General features: G+C 43.7%; 1 protein-coding gene and 1 long non-coding RNA gene across 3 annotated transcripts in view; one reads left to right on the top strand and one right to left on the bottom strand.

The window, feature by feature from the left end:
* The window catches only part of MCF2L2 (MCF.2 cell line derived transforming sequence-like 2), a gene marked incomplete at both ends in the record, with an annotated part of 227958 nt that overhangs the window by 57370 nt on the left and 150745 nt on the right, over nt 1–19843 (bottom strand). The gene's annotated exons all lie outside the window — the stretch shown is intronic.
* LOC307053056 lies at nt 5569–19799 on the top strand. Of its 2 annotated transcripts, none has more exons than XR_013810893.1 (3): nt 5569–5967; nt 9843–9948; nt 19621–19799. It is a non-coding gene; the product is annotated as an uncharacterized lncRNA (long non-coding RNA). The 2 variants fall into 2 exon arrangements; XR_013810894.1 differs by lacking the exon at nt 5569–5967 and adding an exon at nt 6772–7004.

Genomic DNA, 19843 nt, shown 5'->3' with positions numbered 1-19843 from the left:
TGTTTAAGACTGAATATCTTCCCTTGTTTGTATAGACCATATTTCATTTACCCATTCACTTGTTGATGGCCATTTGGGTTGTTTCCACCTTTTGGCTATTGTGAACATTGGTTTGCAAATCTTTGTTGAGTCATTGTTTTTATTTCCTTTGGGTATACACCCAGAAGGAGAATTGCTAAATTATAAGGTAATTCTATTTTTAACTTTTTGAGGACCCACGATATTGTGTACCATTTTACATTCCCACCAGCAAGGCACCAGGGTTCCAGTTTCTCCACATCCTCATCAACACGTATTAGTTTCCATTTTAAAAATAATAGCTAACCTCATGATGTGAAGTAAAGTTATTTTTTTTTAATGTGCATATCATCTTCTTTGATCCATTCAACACCTGACAAAGAGCTCCTCCAGGGCAGATGTCCTATCATCCATCCCTTGTCCCCATGCCTTACAAGTAGGAAATTCTCAATAAATGTTTATGGAATGGATGAATGGTAGATTTAAGGAACAGACACCAATTCTGTAAGCAGGAGCAGGCATTAATTGTTATTCTCATTTCACAGAAGAGGAAATTGGGACTCAGAGCATTAAGTGACTTGATTGAGGTCAAACTGCTGACTTGGTGCTGCCAGAAAGAGGTCAGGTCCAGGTCTTCGAGCTCTAAAACTAGAGACAGGGGAACTGATGTGCCAAGGGTGAATGTCAGTCCACTGAAACAGTACCAATACTCTGACTCTGCAGCATGGCTCTGTAAGGGACAGGGCTTGCACAGTAAGGACACAGGGAAGCAGGCTGGAGAAAAAGGGGTGGCTCAGGCCATCATCCATTTATGCCTAGGATTCAAGGAACCTGGCTCAAATGTCAGAGCCACGGTGTACCCGCACATGTGTAATCCAAACATAACAAAACTTCACGGGAGAGATTCTGGTACCAAGTAGACTCCTGGAATACTGCTGATAGGAAAACCATTACTACCTCAATTCATGGGAAAGGGTAGTACTGGTACTAATTCCAACAGGAGTATCCAGTAACCTGATAATCCTCCCGTGAGGAAAAGAAATTGTGAAAGAGTTAACAAGCTTCTGCCTCATGCAAAGGGAAATCTATTGCAAAAAGGAAATTCCCAAAGATTAAAAAAAAATGTATAAAATAGTCAAAGATCAAAAATTGCTGAAAAGACACACTGCTTTCTTTACCCTGTGTACCTTTTTGCAGACCTATTTGTATCTAGATCTACTAGCAGATATCCTATTATTCTATTAATTCCTTTCCTCCCAAGAGGGTTTGTTTGTTTGTTTATTATGCTAGAAACATATTTCTCAGAGATATTGCTCTTTCTAGGATTCCTTAGCCCTATATCTGCAGGATCAAATAGGTATTAATTAATATTGTGCTTTATGTCCTTAGACCATTAGACGAATCAAGACTGATTCATGAAATGTATATTTTTTCAGAGCACATGATTTATCAAGAACTTTAGAATTGGCTTTTGAAAAGTGCTGTTATAAGAAAAATCTCACTGTAGCTATTTTTAATTCTTAACTAATGGTCCATATTTTAAATAATACTCAATATAAATCTCAGGCAGGACTATAACTGCCTTTTAGAATTAATTTGAGTAGGATTTGAAGCATGTATGCTCCATAAAGCAGGCAATGAGCGCTTAGTAATTATTAACTATTAAGAAAAGGGTAATAGAGAATTAGATTTTAGTTGTCCCTTAAATATTAGCACAACCAAACTTAAGTGCAAAATTTCTAACTCAAATGATTGCATCTGGGCCAGGCACGTAGCCCCCATGTCATAGTCAACAACTGTTTTCTGAACATCTCCATGTGCTGTAATTTTCTTTTTTTCCTCTGTACCACCCCTCACAGGATCCAAATAGTTTTTCTCAGTTTAGATAACTGTGGGCAGGCTGGTGCCAATTGTCTTTTAAAAGTTAAGTGTTAATCAGGTAGAATTCAAGATTGTCCCTACACAAGTATCACTCGTTCACTCAATTTGGATATATGCTCCTAGCTTGGGGAGAAAAAGGTAGACTTAGAGGCAGCCCCTTGGAACCTGCACAGAATGTTGTATGGCCCTGGGAGTGTGAAAGTGGATATATGATCTGCAGGTGGAGGGGGGAGAAGAAATGCTGAGGGATCTAATGGCAGGGAGTTGGTACCTGGTCACAGTCACAGGGGCTGTTTGAACATTTACAGCATGGAAAGGAAACCTGCGCCAGCCTCACTCCCACCCGCCAGTCTTCTTCCCCCACTCCCTCCCCAGAGTGAGGCCCACTCAATCCACAGTACAGCTCTACTGCACCAAGAAGGGTCCCAGCAAGCAGGGCCTGTCCCAGCAAGACTGTCCCTGTCCCTGTGAGACCCCTACTGAGGGTTACAGGGGCACATGAGAGATGCCCTTATGTATTGATGTGGAAGGAGATGATGAGTTGAGGAGGTCCCTCCCCCCATGCAGAAGTGAAGAGAAAGGAACAAAATGGTTTCTTAGAATGGCTTGTGGGTGAGTACCTCTTTGTGCTGTCAGTTCCCTTCATCTTCCAGCTCTGGGTATACTTAGTATGGTTTCATCCAACTGCCAAGATCCTGGAATTGAGGGAGGCTGGTGAATGGTGCCAAACCACAGGAGCAGAAGCAGGAGCTGTAGGAAAGGGGCTAGTGTGCCTCCAATGTCAGCATTTGGGCCTTGTTGGCATCGAGGGAGAAGTACACTGGGGCCATTGTACTGTAGATGAGGCTTCTTGGACCGAAAGTTTGAACTTTTGATGAATGTGGGAAGCGTTCAGCAAAAATTCAATTCAACCAGCCATTAATACAGATTCACTCCGTGCAAGGCATTGTGGGAGGCTTCTTCAAGGGAACTGGAGATGAGCAGGATGTGATCTCCATCCTCAAGAGGTCTGAGGACTCTCAAAAGAGTAGGGAAAACAGATCCACAGATATTTATACAGTGACATAATGCCACTGACTGTTATTGACATGTAACAAACACCCTGGGCTGGGTCCATGGGCGAGAAGAAGGAGGATTCTGGCCCTTGGGGGTCATTCAACACCCATCCATTCACCATTTCACAAAAATGTATTTGAATATTCCATTTTATACCTGCTAAGCTTAAGACTGATGTGACACTTACGTGAAGACACTCAAGTTTGGAGCTCAGAATCTAGACTAGAAATATAAATCATGGATTAAAGGAAATGGATGAGATCACCAAGCAGCAAGTGTGGTGAGAAAGGAATACCCAGAAAGATACATGTGGGGGTAGGAGGGGCTGGTGGGCAGTAAAGGAGGAGGAGACAGCCAAGGAGTTGTTGCATTGTTTTAACTGCTGATGCTGTATTAACAGAAAATGTATCTCTAAAGATATGAAACACAGCAGGTCCTTTTATAGCAATGATGATGATGGGATATACCATGAAGACCAGCTCACCAAGCGAGAGGAGCTTTCTGTAGCCCACAGTGGGCATGAGGATGACAGCTGTCCACCCAGTCCGTGAAGCGCCGTGCTCAGCACTTCACACATGTTACTGCTCTGTAGTCAGCCCTCACTGCGCCCTTCCAGTCGGGAATTACCATGGGGCACAGAGAAGTTGGGTCGCTTGCCCAGATCTCGTGGCCAGCAGGAACTAAGACAGGGTTCCACCCCACCTCTCTAGCAGCCCAGGCCTTGCATAGACGCTCACTGGTTACAGAACACACAGCCTGTGGTGTGTCTGAATTCATGGGACAGGACCTGTACAGGGTCTGTGAGGAAACCTCCTACCTTCTACAGAAAGCACAACTTAAGCTAACAAGTCAAGCATGGCACTATGTTGATATGCTTCAAGAGTGTTAGGTATTAAGCAGCAGTTATCAAACCTATTTCTCCTTTCATGACTTCACTAATACTTCTCTCTTTGGGTCTCTTTTGCTCCCACCATCTCCCAGGTTCTCTTGTACTCGTTTCAGTCTTCTTTTCCCCCAAACTAATAATACATGCTCTACTCTCTGGTCCTCTCTCCTGTATCTGCTTCTCCCTCTGCTCTTTCTCCGCCTTATCTTCTCCCTTCTAAATCTAACATGCAAATTGCAATTCCTCTCATTTTTCAAGTTTACCATCTTGATGCTACAGCTTTCTTTTTCCACCACTTTCCTAAATTCTCTAGTGCTCTGTGAAGCAAAGTCCTGATGGTGAGATTGAAAGTCGTTTATAAGTTTTGTAGTGGTCTCTGTTCACAAGCAGCTACTGTGGACACTGAGGGCAAGGCGACACTGTCTTCCTTCCTTAATGGTCAAATCAGCTTCACTACTATCAGTTAATTTTATCTCCAACTAATTTCAAGCACTCCCTCCCAACAAAACAAACTGAGTACTTTGTTATATACTATCCAATCTATCATCCTCTTCCTCTCCTTCTGGGGTGGGATGGGAAGCCAGCCTGCTGTAGGAAATCATCCTCCCAGATGGGCAAAGACGCCGTCCCTGTGCATGTATGTTCATGTGTGGGCACCTGGGCAGGCATTCTGGACCACCTCATCTCTCATCCACACCCTCTCCCCTCCTCCCACCAAAAGCCCCACATCCTCTCACCAATCTCCTGACTTATCTTTGAAGCATTTCTCTGTCTGGGTTGTCTATCTCCATATAGGCTGATGTGAATATGTGATTTTTATATGTATTTATCAATGTTTGGTTCAGTTTGTATTTTTTGTGGGTACAGTCCTGTGTGTTCGAGCATGCGGAGTACACACATGCTGACACCTGCACCTATGTGGGCTTAGTTCCAGATGACCCGACAGGAATATAATGGCAATTGAACATTTGTACCTAAATACAACATACACATATGATACCTGGCGGGGGGGATGTCTGTGGGTTTACTTACCAACAGGGTTTTATCTTGCATAGGTAAAGGGAGGTGATTTGCACTGCACTAACAATAAATTAGCTTATTTATGTGTCACTGTCAGTGATTCCCTTACAAATCACATTACCTAAATATTTCTATCTGTGGTCTGACATGCCACGTGGTCTGAGTTGATAATAGCAGTACCGAGCCATGCTTTCTACAGGTAATATATGAAAGAAAATAACTGCATGGTTGAAAGTATACTAAGGAGCTTAAAGAAAGTAATTACAAAACCTCTTAAAAATCTAGTTAGAAATAACATGTACAATGTTGTATTTACAGTTTCAAACTGATTCAGTAATCTACTTTTAAGTCATTACCTATCATTCCTTTTACAATAACAAATCCAAAGCTTTTATTTTACTGAAGTAATGGGTTAATCTTTTGTTTTCTGTCATGTTCTCAGATATATACAATTACAAAGTCGTTCAAAATATCACCTCTGTTAAATGATAATATTTGTTATATGAGGAGGATGCTAGAACAATATTTGGAGAACAAAAAACCAAACCCATAAAGGATTTATTTATAATCTCTTCCATTCAGTGGAAATTTATGTTCTCCTGATTTTGCCTATTACATGTATTAAGTATTTTGAATGGGAAAAACACCTCAAAGAGGACATTCATGCGGATCCTAGCTCACAGTTGATGATCTGACTAAATGATCTCAATTAACTAAAGAGGTGTGGAGAAGCACTTCCTGGAGTTGCCATGCACCGACAGGAATAGACTCGGGCGGGACCCATCACCTTCCCCAACACGCAGGGGTAGCGTCAAAGGTCAGGCCAGACTGGGCTTCGTCAGTGAAGCCAAGAGGGGCAGGAAACGCGGCACGCTGACCGCGCCCCCGCCCTCCGCTGGGAGCCCCCGATTGGGTCCCCCGCAATCTGCCCTCTGCAGCCCGCTCCCCTTCGGGGAAGCGAGCCCAGCCGAGAGCCGGCTGCCCAGCCCCTGACCAAGATTTAAAACGGGCAAGTTTTGTTCCGGAGACCCCCATGACTTTAGCTTCGCTGCCGGGAGGAGAGCCGACCTGCGATTTGGGAGTTTGAGGAGCTGGGCTTGAACTCGGTGAGTTTTGCTTTAAGCTCTCTTTGAAATTAAGTTGGGCTTGAAGGTGGGGCGGGGTGAGTCTCTCCCCACCGTCCCACTGCATTCTTAAAACGAACCGCTGTCGCTGTATGCTGCAGATTAGAGTTTCCTTCTTTTGTCACTGAGGCCCCCGGAAGTTCGAGGCGTAAGTGGTGTGACAAGAGATCTTTTAAAGTCTAGCCTGCCCTTAGACCTCTTGCTCTGAAAAGGAAAATAAGGTGCTCAGAGAACTGCAACTCAGTCAAAACTTATCTCCCGCAGATGAGTAAATCTTTGCATGTTCTGAACGAATGGATCGCCTGTCTAACAAATTCTACCTCCTAATGCAAACTGTACGGAGACCAGTTGTTTCATATGGAATTAATATATGTGATCAATCGTACCATTTTAAAAAATGCTTTGCATCCCACCGCATCCTAGCAGGGGCCCAGGCCCCTGGTGGGTGGAAATGTAGTCTTCTCTTCCGGATCACTAAATGTGGTAAGTTCTAGCCCGCTCGGCGGGGATAAATCTCAACTCCCCGCCTGGTTTGTTCTTTGTGAGGGGAGACTGACTCCCTCGGTCCGCAGCGGAGGGCTCCGGACGGCCCGGCCTCCGCCCCGCCCCTGCCCGGCCTGGCCGCCTCGCCGCGCCGCGCCTCTCCGCAGGAGCAATTCCCGGGCTGCAGGACCGGAGACTCGGAGTCTGTTCCGCCTCCTCGGCGAGCTCTCCAGGGCCGAGAGGGGAAGAGAGTCGCGAGGAGGTGAAGGCACGCGCGTTCGCACGGTGGCTCAGGTTGGAATGCGCGCTGGGGCCGGGGAAGCACGGCTGGAGCAGACACTGGTCCGGAGCGCGCCCGGCCGGGCGTCGGGAAGCTGGGGCCGCCCTACCCGCCGCGAGTCAGGGCTGCCCGCAGCCCGAGAGCGCGGTGGGGAAGGAGGCGCGTTCCTTCTCCGGAGCGCCTTTGTTTGCTCGGGCCTGCGGGCGGGCGTTTGGCGACCGTGACCCTGGGCCGAGCCTCCGCCCAGGTGCAGCAGGTAGGCTGGGGGGCCCGGAGCTCCGGCGGGGTGAAGTGTCCCGGGGCCGGGTGGGGTCCCCTTTCCTCGGAGCTCCCGCGAGGCGGCCGCCGCGCCGCGATGCCGAAACTGGCCGGAGCCGGGAGGAGAACAGTGAGCCCTGCGGGCCTCCGTTTCCAGCTGGTGGCCCCCAACCTTGCAGCCACACCTAGGCTGCAGGGGTGAATTCGGGTAGAAAGCCTGTGTCGTGTTGGGAGTTGGGAAACCGCCAGACTAGGGAAGCTTTCGGTGAGTTACTGGCTGGGGAAATGGAGACAAGGAAGTAGGCAGGCGGGGAAACTGGAAAAAGAGACCTCTTTCTAAGTGGGGAGGTCTTTGCCACGCTTTCCTTTGACTCTGCTGAATTTTATTTTGCATCCTGAAGTGACAGAGTCAATTGCTTACTCAGATACCACTTACGTAGGTCCAGAGTAGGAACTTTTCATCCGACTCTGACTACACACATTACAATATTCTTTCCCAGTGTTGTTTATCATAGTTTATGGGTCGTGTTAAAGGGACACCAAAGTTGTAATCGCTCCGTGGCTGGTGGTGGCTTGGAGCTAATATTTAGGGTAATTCTCTGATGCAAGGACATCCATTAGAACTGGATTTGTTCCTCTGTGCCTTTATTTTGGGAAACTTTGCCTGGTCCCTATGGGGGAAGGGAGAAGGGTGTGAGAAGCTGAAACTGACCCAGAAAAGGATGATTGAAGGTAGTTGTATTCAGTGGTGGCGCTGAAAAGGTCCCATCCTGAACTTTCTGAAAGGGGGATTGATGATTAGCACCTGAGGTTTTAACTTTCTCAAAAGAAACTTATGGTAGATTTTATATCCTGTGACAGGGCGGGGGAGGGGGGAGCTGCTCTTTGGAGTCAACTCTTTTTTTTTGAAAGAAGATAAATTCAATACCTGAAATGTTTCCATTAAATACTTAAAATGATTTCCCTCCCCTTCACTCTCTCCCATCCCCTCTCCCACAGGCACTCTCCTTGAGTGTTTACTGAGCACCCTGTGAGGAAGAGGGTGACTCAGTCTGACTAATCTCAGCCCTCCAGGTGCTCACCGTGAAACCTGAAGAGGGGAATGAGTGTTGTGACAGGGAGAGTTCAAGCTGAAGCTCAGAGAGGCTGTTTCTGAGGAAGTGAGAAATGAGGGATGTTTAGGAGGCATAGATGATATTGCACACAAATGCTTTGACCACACACACATACACACACCCATGCACAAACACAAACCATCAGAAGATGGAGAAGAGTTTTCAACATAAAGTGCAGGCTTTAGCAAGGAAAAATGGCACATTATATTTCATTAAAATAGAGATCAAATATCCCTTTTATAAAAGACTGATTCAAATGAGATTGTAAGAAAAGTAAATAACTTTCAAATTCTCAAATATAGAACAGCTTGAATAATAACTCATGGGTTTTGAAATGGGTCATCTTTTAAAATGGGTCACTTTGGCTAGAATCATTGTACTCGGTGACTTTCAAATTGTCAAGGTAGAGTTCTTTCTGAGGACCAACTGCACTAGAGTCTACATAACAGAACATGGGATGTGGTAGAAAGAAACTGGGAAAAATTCAGAAGGGAATGATTTCTTCTCAAAGTAACAAAATGTATCCTGTCTTTTTGGAATGTTATATATACTCAATTGAATAAATCTTAGCTTTGCATTTTATGGCACATTATTTGGGAATATTTCCATAGCCATTATTTTATTCCATTGTGGAATAATCTTGTGAGGAGATGTATACATTGTATCTATGTTCCAGAAATTGAGGAAGAGCAAATTATTGCAAGAACCCTGCTATTAGATATAGAATCTCTGCCAGCAAAGATTTAGCCAGAACAGTGTAAATCTAGAATATTTTTCTTACAGTTTGCGTACATAAAAGAGACATAAGAATTCATATTTAAAGATAAGCAACTTGATCAGGTGAGATGTAAACTTTGAATAAACAAAAGTGATTTCTTTTTGCATTTTAATGCTAGAAATTCAGAGGCTGGCTTTGACCAGTAACTTATTTATCTTCCATAGTGAACGTTTTAACACTAGAAGCCAGTTTTTTTTTTTTTTTTTTAAACAGAAAGGAATGTTCTACCAAGCCTGCAGGCAATAAGCCCCCTAAATTCCAAGTTCAGAGCACTATTACCCAGCTTAAGATTCCCTGAAATTTCATATTTTGTCTCTTTTATTCCTTTTCTGCAACTCTTTTGACAACGTTTTGGTTGTGCTCTAAGCAAAGTAAGTTAAAAAGATGACTCAACTCAGGTTTCCCTCTCCATAATTTACAGGGCCTTACTTTTGGCTGTGTCATTTGAAATGTATTTTTAAGTGCTTGTGGGAACAATATTGTTCTTTCCTGTAAAGCATAATGGAAGACCATATTCAGTCAATTAGGAATGATACCTCTGTTCTCAGTCACAACAGTATTTGAGATGTATTAGTGGCCCTTAGCAATCAGGTCAGTATTTCAAAAACCTCATATTTAATAAATATTTTTGAGAAGAAAGAGTATAGCTCATCACTTTGAAAGGAGAATGACCCATAAAGAATATCAGCCACCTATTAACTAAACCATCATGGTAAAGATGCATCAACAATTTCTAGAGAAAGGAAATTAGCATATATCAAACCCCTGATCTGGACCACATTTTGTCAATAAATCTTCTCAAATGATCCTCAGAAAACACTGTTGGTACAAGGTTTAGAGACAGATCAAGCTCATGTGATTAGTAAATGGAAGCAGCAGAATATAAATTACTTTTGTTCACATTCTAAAACTCTTGATTTTTCTACTCTCTTGACCCCATCAGGTCCAGATTCAAGGTTGCACCGGAACATTTTCTTACTCTGTTAGGGGATCTACACTGGAAACATCTCTGAAGCCCTCTCAGCATCCCGTCTGTGGCCTACTACACAGTATGTGATAAATTAATATTTGTTGAATGAATTAAATGTAGGTATTACCTACTTTCAGGGCTGTGCAGCATAATGCCTGGGATAGGGCAGGTGCTTAAATGGTAGTTAACTTATAATAAATGTTGATCAGCTGAGACAGAAATGTGTTATAAATATCTCTTATGTTTTAGACCTTTATTTTTTGCACTCTGAACCCACAATCAAATGTGTCCAGAACGGGACATATGAACTGCCATTGGACAACAAGCTAATGTGCATAGCTTATGTAACAGGTTTATACCAGGTTATATTGTCACCCTATTTTGAAATCACTATTTTTCATATCATAATTTGACCTCAGCTGTGTACGACTCCTCTCCTTTTATCTCATCCAATACTTATTCATTGAATACTTGCTTAAAACATCCTCTCTGAGTCCTATACGTTTTACTCTCTTCTCCTTCCCTCCTTCTTACGTTTTTCTTTACCCCCTTCTACCACTTTGAATCTCCACCCGTAAATTCCCCAATCTTCCTTGTGCAGGAAAGATTTTATGTACCCAAAGGACCCAGACTTACATGGTCACTTTTGCCCATTGTCTAGTGCTACTGAGATCAAGAAAAGGAAGGAGGGAAACTTGAGATGGAAGGTTAGGAAAAGGGTATGTTACAAAGAAAATAAGAACAAGCTCTGGCGAAGTGCAGGTGGTAGCAAAACATAAATGACTCCAAACTTTAGACAGTGAAGCAAATCTTTTGCCTTGGGTTGCTTCTCTTGGTTCTGCCCTACCTGCTTCCCTATCCTCCCACCCTGCTGGGAGCTCCAGGAAGAGCAGCTGTGCCAGTGCCAGAAAAGGCAGGTGAGGAGCTCAGGGACAGGGCTGTAACTGATTTGGTGCTTCTGAGCTGCCACAAGGTCTGGAATTTATGGAGGTTACATGGTTAATCCCATGTCTCAGTTTCTTCTTCTGCAAAATGGGGAGATAATTTCTCCCTCATAGGTTGTTTTGAGACTTAAAGAGTTACTATATATATAAAGCATTCTGAACAGAGCCTGGTGCACAGTAAACACACCAAGTTAGTAACTGTTGCTAGACTGGGCATAAGGAGAAGTTTGTACCTTAAGTAGGCAAGAACAAAACTGTTAAGAATTGTATTTAAAGAGCAAGCAGCCCTGTCAACCCAAACAAATATGCCTCAAGAATGAATACAGAAGGCCAAGCTTAGAAAAACAAGTGCTTGACCTTTCTGAGACCCTCTTTATATTTCAGCTTTTTTGTTTGTTTCAAATTCTGTATAATCAAACTGGTTACTGGGAAATTTCAGCAACTTTTAATATAATTCCTCTGAAATATATACTCTATAATCCCTCTGTCACCAGTTTCCTTAGTGCTTATCTTTACTTAGAGCCTGTCTTTACTTGTTTGGTCATTTTGTATTTCCCTGTCTTTATTTTTCCCATAACCAGCAAAGAGAAATCGACACCCATGTTTAACTTATAAAGAAACATATAACTTAGTTTACATAAGTGGGGAGCAATACATTTTCTAACCAGCTTTTCCCACTGTCCCATATCCATGCTTGCAGAGCTGAAATTTAAAGTCTTTGGACTAACACTGGATCAAGAACTAACTGTAAAAATGTATTCTTTGTGGAGGGATAACAATTCCAAATGGCTTGTAATCTTTGCCCATGGCTTGAGCTAAAGTTTCATAGCTAGTCACAGCCACAAAACACCTAAAGACAGCTGTTGAGTGGAATTTGTCCTTTTTTACAGCCTTATATTGGAAATTTGATTAAAGAATAAAATATAATTGAGAGAATATCTAATTTTTCCCACTTAAAGTATGAGTTGTAAATTCACATTTCAGGTTGCTTCCTTCCTTCTTGAGCAAACAGAAGGGGAAATAGTGCTAAACAGTAACCAGTTGTGTTTCTCAACACCAATTACTATGACTAATTTACCAAGAAAAAAATCTATGAAGATCAAATTATAGCCTTTCCAGTAAATTCAGGGCTTTTTATTCCTGATTTCTTTAACATGGCAGTTTGGCTCCTGAGGATTGATTCTAGCTATATTTAATAGGGAATAGATGATCAGAACAAGCCAGGAAAAAGAAATACTTGGAACGTAGAACAAAATGCAACATAAAGATGGGAGAGAAAATGTTATCTTTCTTTCCTTTGAGTTATGCCTGAAAAGGAACCAAAAATTGTGTCTCACATGGGACTTTAAGTCATGAAAGCTGAAGCATAAAAGTATCAAGTATTGAGGCTTTTAAAAAAAATCTGTGACTTACTGGAGGAGCATCATTAGTCTGTAGTCATACTTTTATCACTTTAATAGTTTGTGCCCCAAACAACTGCCTCACTTGCCTCTCCCTTACCCTCCCCTGACAGTGGTCAGTGTGCTTTATAGAGGGAATGGAGAGGGCTGGCCAGCCTGGGGAATTCCCGAAGAGGAAGCACATGTGGGATAAGATGGTGAGAATGTGTGGGATGTCTTTTCCTTTCTCTGTGAGGCAGGAGGGGAAGTCATCAGCTAAGAGGAGGAGGACAGGCCTTGGGAGAGGGGGAATGATGTAGCATGGCTGGTGAAGAGCCTGGGAGAGGGAGAAGGTCCAGGACAAGTGGAGGACGGCCACACAGCCTTGAGTACTCTGCCCACAGCTGGATATCGCCACTTGTGGTGATGCTGTCTGCCTGGTGAGTTATGTTTCTCCAGCAGCCCGCAGGTGTTGTAGAGAAGACAGGAATGACCCAAGGTCTGGGGTTGCTGGGGTGGAAGGCCAGGAGCCAGGGAGAGGAGGGCAAAGGTGCCAGGTGATCCTGCATCTGAGACAGGGAGGCAGGTAGAAGAAAGGTCAGGAGATGGCTGGCTGGACCCGGGGTGTTAGGGGGCAGGCGGGGGGCACAGAGGATTCCAGATGAATATTTAGAGGTTGTGGCTGAAGAGAGAATGGACTGAAATTTGAAATTTCAGAAGAAATGCAGTTCTAAGTGAAGCCACATAAATGACTTTCTTGCTGGTAAGTTGTCTTGAGTGTGTGGGAAGTAACGTGAACAAAATGGCACCTACACCATAAAACAAGGGTTCCTTAGACTTCTGAGTGTTGTATGTCTACTGAGTAAGATGTAGAAATATAGTTTCCCCAAGATTGGATGTTGTTAATATATTACAATGATGGCCAGAAACAGTGGTCAAGAAACAAAGGAGTGGACACAAAAGTATATGCATTTTTTGAATTCAAACCCACTGGTTTCTCTAGTTAACATTACTCAGCCTTCAGGTCTAGATTCAGTGCTGCTTCTCCTCCTGGAAGATGCCTTCCCTAACTCCACCCAGCCCCACCTTGAGAGCCCCCTGCGCTCCCAGCACAGCTCTCACTGTTTGCTCCACGTCTGTCTTCCCACTTGAGCGCCAGGACTAGCCTTGGCGTCCTGCCTTCCGACTGTCTCCATCTTAATTTTCTTTGTTACCCCATCTTAATTTTCTGACGAACCAGCCCTTTAAGCTAGTTCCTGTTTTTTCTTACTCCTCCCCCTTCTCCTTCCCCAGAGTTTACTGTTCCAGGCCTCTGCTCAGCTCCCCCACTGGACAGCTCACCCATGTCCATAGCCTCCATCGTCTTTACACGCAGGGTGCCCACCGGACCTTCGGTCCTGTCTGCCTCCAGGCTCAGATTACCTACTGGACTCCTCTACCTGCTGTCTCTCCAACATCTCAGTCAACGCAGCCTAAAGCCAAACATGTCCCCTCCTCACTCCTAACTCAGGAGACCAGTGTTCCCACTTTTGTCAGGAATGCTTGAAACTAGGTTTCTCTCCTCTCCTTTACTCCTTTACTTGTCACTCATCACGTACCACTGGGGTTTTGTTTTTCTTGAGAGGGTCTTCTTTATTCCTTCCTTCCCTCCCCACTTCTACCACCCTAGACTAGACCCTCCTTTCCTCATTCTGCTTCAGTACGAGGCCCTGATATAACCAGTGTCCGATCTCCAGGCATCCTGCATCCATCCTGCGTACTATTGCCAGATTTTTGCATAAAGTTTAATAAATATTGACAAGGGAGTTATCACTAAAAACAAAAAGGGCAACTTCTGGGACTTGCTGCCCTGGGCACTCACTGGCTTCTCTGCCTCATTTTCAAGATTCTCCATAAGTACACCCCAACCTCCTGCTTTCAAACACATGCCTGTTTCTCAAGTATTTGCCATATTTTGTTTCTTTCCTTTCTTGCCTGAAACAGACTGCTTGTCCTCCTGCAGCCACCTAAATCCTGTTCATCCTCAGGCCCTTCTGATCCAACTGTCACTGATCTCTACTCCTGGGGACACTCCTATTGTGCCTGGAGTTTGTATGACCCAGATTAGTGCCAACACACTGTCTGTACCTTACTGTGACATCCCCGTTGCTGTCTGGGGGAACTGTGTTTTCACATGGGCACCATGAGTCTTGTCTCAACTAGATTGTAGGTGCTTTCAGAGCAGAGAGACCAGAAAATACGACTTCATGACTCCCACTGTGCCTGGGATATTTCCATAGCAAATACTCACACACTTATAGGATTAACTGAAACACTGGACACTGAGGTTGTTTAACTTGAACTTAAAATGCCGACCTCATCATCTTGATTAAAATGTCAAAATTTACAGCAGATTTTGAGTAATATTTTAGGATCACAAAAGTAGACTCAACAAAGAAATGGGTTGACAGCAGGAGTGAAGTAGAAAACCATCAGGGTTCATTTTGGGAAACTTGTAGCCTCTAGATGCAAGAGGCTTTTTTGTTTTTGTTCTTTTTAATCAGAAAAGTTTAAAGAGCTCTGTCGTGAAGAAATATTCTTGAGTGGCTGAGGGGCACAGCTCCCAGACTGAAAAGTATTTGGGGTGGGGTCTGCTACCTTCTTTTCTGATGTTCCTACTCAACTTCTGTTCTTATTCTTCTGACTAACTCCTATTAGGAAAGAGAATACTAAGAATATCTGTTGCTTCTCAATCCAGATAGAAGCAAACCCAAGTTATATTCCAAATATTTGCATATTTTCCTCTAACCAGCTCTTTGTCCTGTTCTCTCAGCAGGCTCTGAAGTCATCTGTAATTTTTATATCCCCTCCGTAACAATACTTTGATCCTTGCCCCCAGCTTGCAGATTAAGTCACCATAGCAGAGTGCAGTGAGGGGTGCCCGAGGTTATACAATAAATCTGGCCCCAAACCGGGTAGCCTTGGTTCCAACCTGTTGATTGGTCACCCAGCCGCACTGCAGGCACAAAGGAAGCTGCACCCACAGCATTCTGTTGTGGATGGTTGCTGAGTTCACAATCATTATTGGGATTGCTTTGTTTCCTGTTAGGCCTAGCATTTTCTTTCTTCAGGTCAGGGAGGCCTGTGGGCTTCTCTATAGCCCCCAACCCAGCACTTTGAATACAGAAGCTAGAGGATGTGCTTTAGAAAAGCTTTATGACTGTGTGAACCAGAGGGTGGGCCTTGATTGCCTGTGTGTGGTCTCCATCAGCAAAGCCAGGGCTGGGGCAATGTTATTTAGTTGTAACAAATGAATTTAGACCATGGAGGTGTTTTTGCTTTTGGTTGGAAAAGGCCGTGCTAGTGACTAAGTTCACTTTGGAGGAGTTGGGGTGTTCTTTTGTTATAAGAGAAGCTGGGTCCTCTATAAGAGCCGTTTACCGTTCCTAGGTCTTCCCCTCATCACATCAACACTATCAGGGAGAATTGGTTATGACTGACGTAAACAGTGGCTCCAACAATTCAAGCAGCTGCGGTTGGAGAAACCGTGTCTTAGAACTTCACACGCTGTGCTGAGCCTAAAGAAGTAGCGTGGGTTGTTGGCTTTGTGACAAGTTCTTTTTCATTTTTAAGAAAACAGTTGTGACTCTTAGAGGCCAATTGGGAACAACTGAAGAAATGTAGGAAAATGAGGTAAATACATACATGGCGGGGTAGGGAGGGGACAAAACCAATGTTATGGGCTGGCTGCTTGGCTGTAGTAGCAATGTTAGCAGCAACACTCCACCTGGCTGAGTAACAGACCCCATTCATGGGAGAGAGACTAGGGCCTCTGTGAGCGCAGTGTGCGAGTGGGTGCTGGTGGAGTTGGGCTGGTGGGCTGATTGTCTAGCAAGAAGCTCCAGGTTGTAAACAACTGTGAATAGGTGCAAAGCAAGCTGCCCTTGGAACATACTACTGAGTGCAGCTGCTCAGAAATGGGAAGCTAGTTTTGCCTGTGGTTCCAAAGGTTACTCTCCTCTTTGTTTCCTTCCCAGGATCTCTTGGAATAGAAACAGCACATTAGTTTCAATTGAGAATTTTCTTAGAATTCTTAAACACTTAGGCTGTCTTAAAATCTGCCGTTAGGGATTCCCTGTTACTTCGCAGTAAGCCTCCAGTTTCTTCAGTATGTATCGTGGAAGAAGCAGAAGGGGGTTTTGGCCTTCAGAGATGGACCTTATCTAAGTGAGCACTGTTAAGATGGAGAGGAAGTGCCCCACTCCCTGCAAGCCAGTGAAAGTGATTGTGCAAAGTGTAGGCAGATGCCATCATCAGAAATGGATGCTTCCTGCTGTCCTTCACCCTACCCTAGAGCATTTGGTCTGCCATGACCAGCCAAACTAAGGGGGAAATTACCAACATTGATCTAGCCCTTAGAGTAGTATTCCTCACCTTTTTTGACAGTAAAGCACAATAAAAATGTATTTTACTTTACAACCCTAAAGGTATATAGACACAACACTTAAAGTTTCACAAAACAATACTTATACTTACTACTTTCAATGCACTCTGCCATTCTCTATTTTCTTCCTTTTTCTTTTCTTTCTTTCTTTTTTTTTTTAAAGCTGTTTGTGGCTTCCTACGCGGTGCTAGCAGTTTAAAAATCTCTACCCTTGGGGATAAGATGCCTGTGCTGATTATCTCTAGACAAAGTTTAGAGAGGCTTGGCTCTAATCTCCTGTCCTCCTTGGACTTTCCGCATGCTTGGCTTTTGCAGTTATCACCCTCATGTGGAGTAATCCTGGGGGGATGTGAAAGGCCTGAAGTCAAGAAGGAATTCCCACAGCCCAGGTTAGGCCGGTACTGCCTGGTGCTCTCAGTGTGTGCAACTGGTTTTTTATCAGAGGCAAAGGGTAGGGGACTTGAGGATGAGGTCTTTGGGCACAAAAGCAAAGCCCTTGTCCCGGGGCTTGTGATGTGGGCTCAGCTACTCCGCCAGCCTGGACATCCTGGAATCTGCATTGTCCTTTCCCTGTCAGTCTGTTGAAAGCCCAGGAGACTGATGTGTCAAGCCTGAGGGGAGAGCCTGCTTCTCCAGGCAAAAGGTTGCATCTTAACTGTGGTAAGCACTGGGGACAGAATCCTCAAGGAAGGGTGGTGCTGTCTCCTAGTGGTAGGAGGAAAGGGAGGACACGTGGCAGGCAGTGGTGGCGGGGGCCTCATCTGAGGTGGTACCTGGCTGGGCATCCTGACCCCAGTTCTTCCCAAGTCACCAGCTGTTTGAGTGACAGGTGGCTCCACCCCCAGCATGGTTCTTTGCAGCAGCGTTCAGAGAACGCCTATTAGGTATCAGGCACTGACATGGATGCTGAGGTAGGGTATCTACAACAAGGCATCTATCTCGTGCCTTGGGTCAGAGTTCACAGTGTAATTGGGCAGAGGCAGTTAAATAAAAAATCTCAGTACAAGAAGATGGATGTAAGAAGGTGTTGTGGCTACAATAGCCAGGAAGGACATGGAAGCAACCTAAATGTCCATCAATAGATGAGTGGATAAAGGAGATGTTGTACATATATACAATGGGATATCACTCAGCCATAAAAAAGAATGAAATAATGCCATTTGCAGCAACATGGACGGACCTAGAGATTGTCATCCTGAGTGAAGTAAGTCAGACAGAGGAAGACAAATATCATATAATATCACTTATATGTGGAATCTAAAAAAAGGGTACAAATGAACTTACTTACAAAACAGAAATGGAGTCACAGATGCAGAAAACAAACTTATGGTTAGCGGGGGGAAAGGGGGGAGGGATAAATTGGGAGATGGGATTGACATATGCACACACTACTGTGTATAAAATAGATAACTAATAAGGACCTGCTGTATAGCACAGGGAACTCTCACTCAGTACTCCGTAATGGCCTATATGGGAAAAGAATCTAAAAGAGTGGATATTATGTGTATGTATAACTGACTCATTGCTGTACAGCAGAAACTAACACAACATTGTAAATCAACTATACTCCAATAAAAATTTTTGAAAAAAAAGAAAAAAAAAAGGTGTTATGGCAGTACAGGTAAGAGCAGGGGGCCCAATTCAGACTTCCCAGAGGCAGATGCCTGTAGAATTTAGTTAGGACTAGTAGACTTCCTTTAGCAAGGGGAGTGGGGCTAACAGGCCACAGGACTGCTGGCGCAAAGGCTGGTATGTGTGAAATAGCAAGGGTGTCTGAGCTTTCAGCCAATAATTTGGTATTGTCAACTAGTGGAGAGCATCTGAAGGGGTTTCAAGAGCTCAGGTAGTCTCATGGTTAGATCTGAGTTTTAGAAAGGTCACTCTGTGGGGAGGATGGGTTGGCCAGAGATCTTTCAGTCAGCTGTACTGTCTGGCTGAGAAGTGAAGATAACATGAAAGGGTGAAGAGAGGTTTAGAAGAATCAATCCACAGGATTAAATAATTAGATATGGAAGAGGAGGGAAAGAAGGACTTCCAGATTTCTGGCACAGACACATGAAGTGCAGTCAGACACAAAGAAAAAATGGAAACAGATTTTAGGGGAGAAGACAGTAGAAATGGCATTTGCGTACCCCCATGTGCAGGTAATTATTATCTATCTACCTTCCTCTAGCTATACCTCTATGTATGTTCCCATTTAATCTCCCCATTTAAGACTTCAAATTAAGCAGTGTTATTAGAATTTTTTAGATTTCTGAGTTAGATGCATGATAAAGTACAACATACAGTAAGTGGCTGAGCCAGCACTGGTGTTCAAATTGCCTGACGACAAAGACAGTGCTTGTTGGTTATAATCCTGTGGCTTCCCAGTTTTAAAAACATGTTAAATTTGAGGTGCCTGTGGAGTTTCCAAATGGAAAAGTACAGAAAGAAGATGACTGTACAGAAAAGTCACTTTGGTTAGAGAGAGTTTGGACTATGCTTTTGAGAAGCATATCTCAACTCCTTGATTATGAACCTTGATTTGAAAAAAAAAAAGTCTTACTCCTATTCCTGCCTTGTCTGGGGCAAGCTTTAATGGATTTTTACTATTAGGAACTTCCTTTTCATTCAGTATTATTCCCTGAACTATATAGCTGCTTTCATCCTGACTGTATTCCAAGTCAATAGATTCATCAATACAACCATTTGAGAAATTTGAACTTTAAGTATATAAGATGATAGACATACTGGATGCTTTTTTTTTTTTTTTTTTAGGTTGAGAAGAGAAAAGGGTCTCTGTATTCTGAATGAGAAGATGGTAGAGAGTGGTTCTTTCCCTTTCCCTGGATTCCCCTGAAAAAATAAACAGCTGTATGCCTCCACGCAACACCAGCTGCCCCATCACCTTTTGTCCAGATCAGTCAGGTTACATATTGTTTTTAAGGAATTAAGAGTAGTCTGTTTCTTTTTGGTAACTCAGTAACCTATTCACTTGTCATTTTTTCTCTTCCTAAATCTAATAGGTTGCACTTAACTTTCACAAAAAGGAGTACACAGAATAGCTGCGTAAGGCCAATCCCGAACTTAATGAAGGATGTCAGAGTGGGAGCATTCTGATGTGCCAGTGTCCTCATTCTGCAGTGTGTTCCGTTTTCTCCCCTTTCCGAAAAAAATGGTATTAAAATATTTTGTGAAATAAGAAGCTCCTTTTACATTTTTAATGACCAACATGGACATCTGTTCTAC

Source organism: Hyperoodon ampullatus (genome assembly GCF_949752795.1).
Source record: "Hyperoodon ampullatus genome assembly, chromosome: 5".
Classification (NCBI taxonomy): Eukaryota; Metazoa; Chordata; class Mammalia; order Artiodactyla; family Ziphiidae; genus Hyperoodon; species Hyperoodon ampullatus.
Note: the sequence above shows the minus strand (reverse complement) of the source record. Positions and strands in the feature narration are given on the sequence as shown.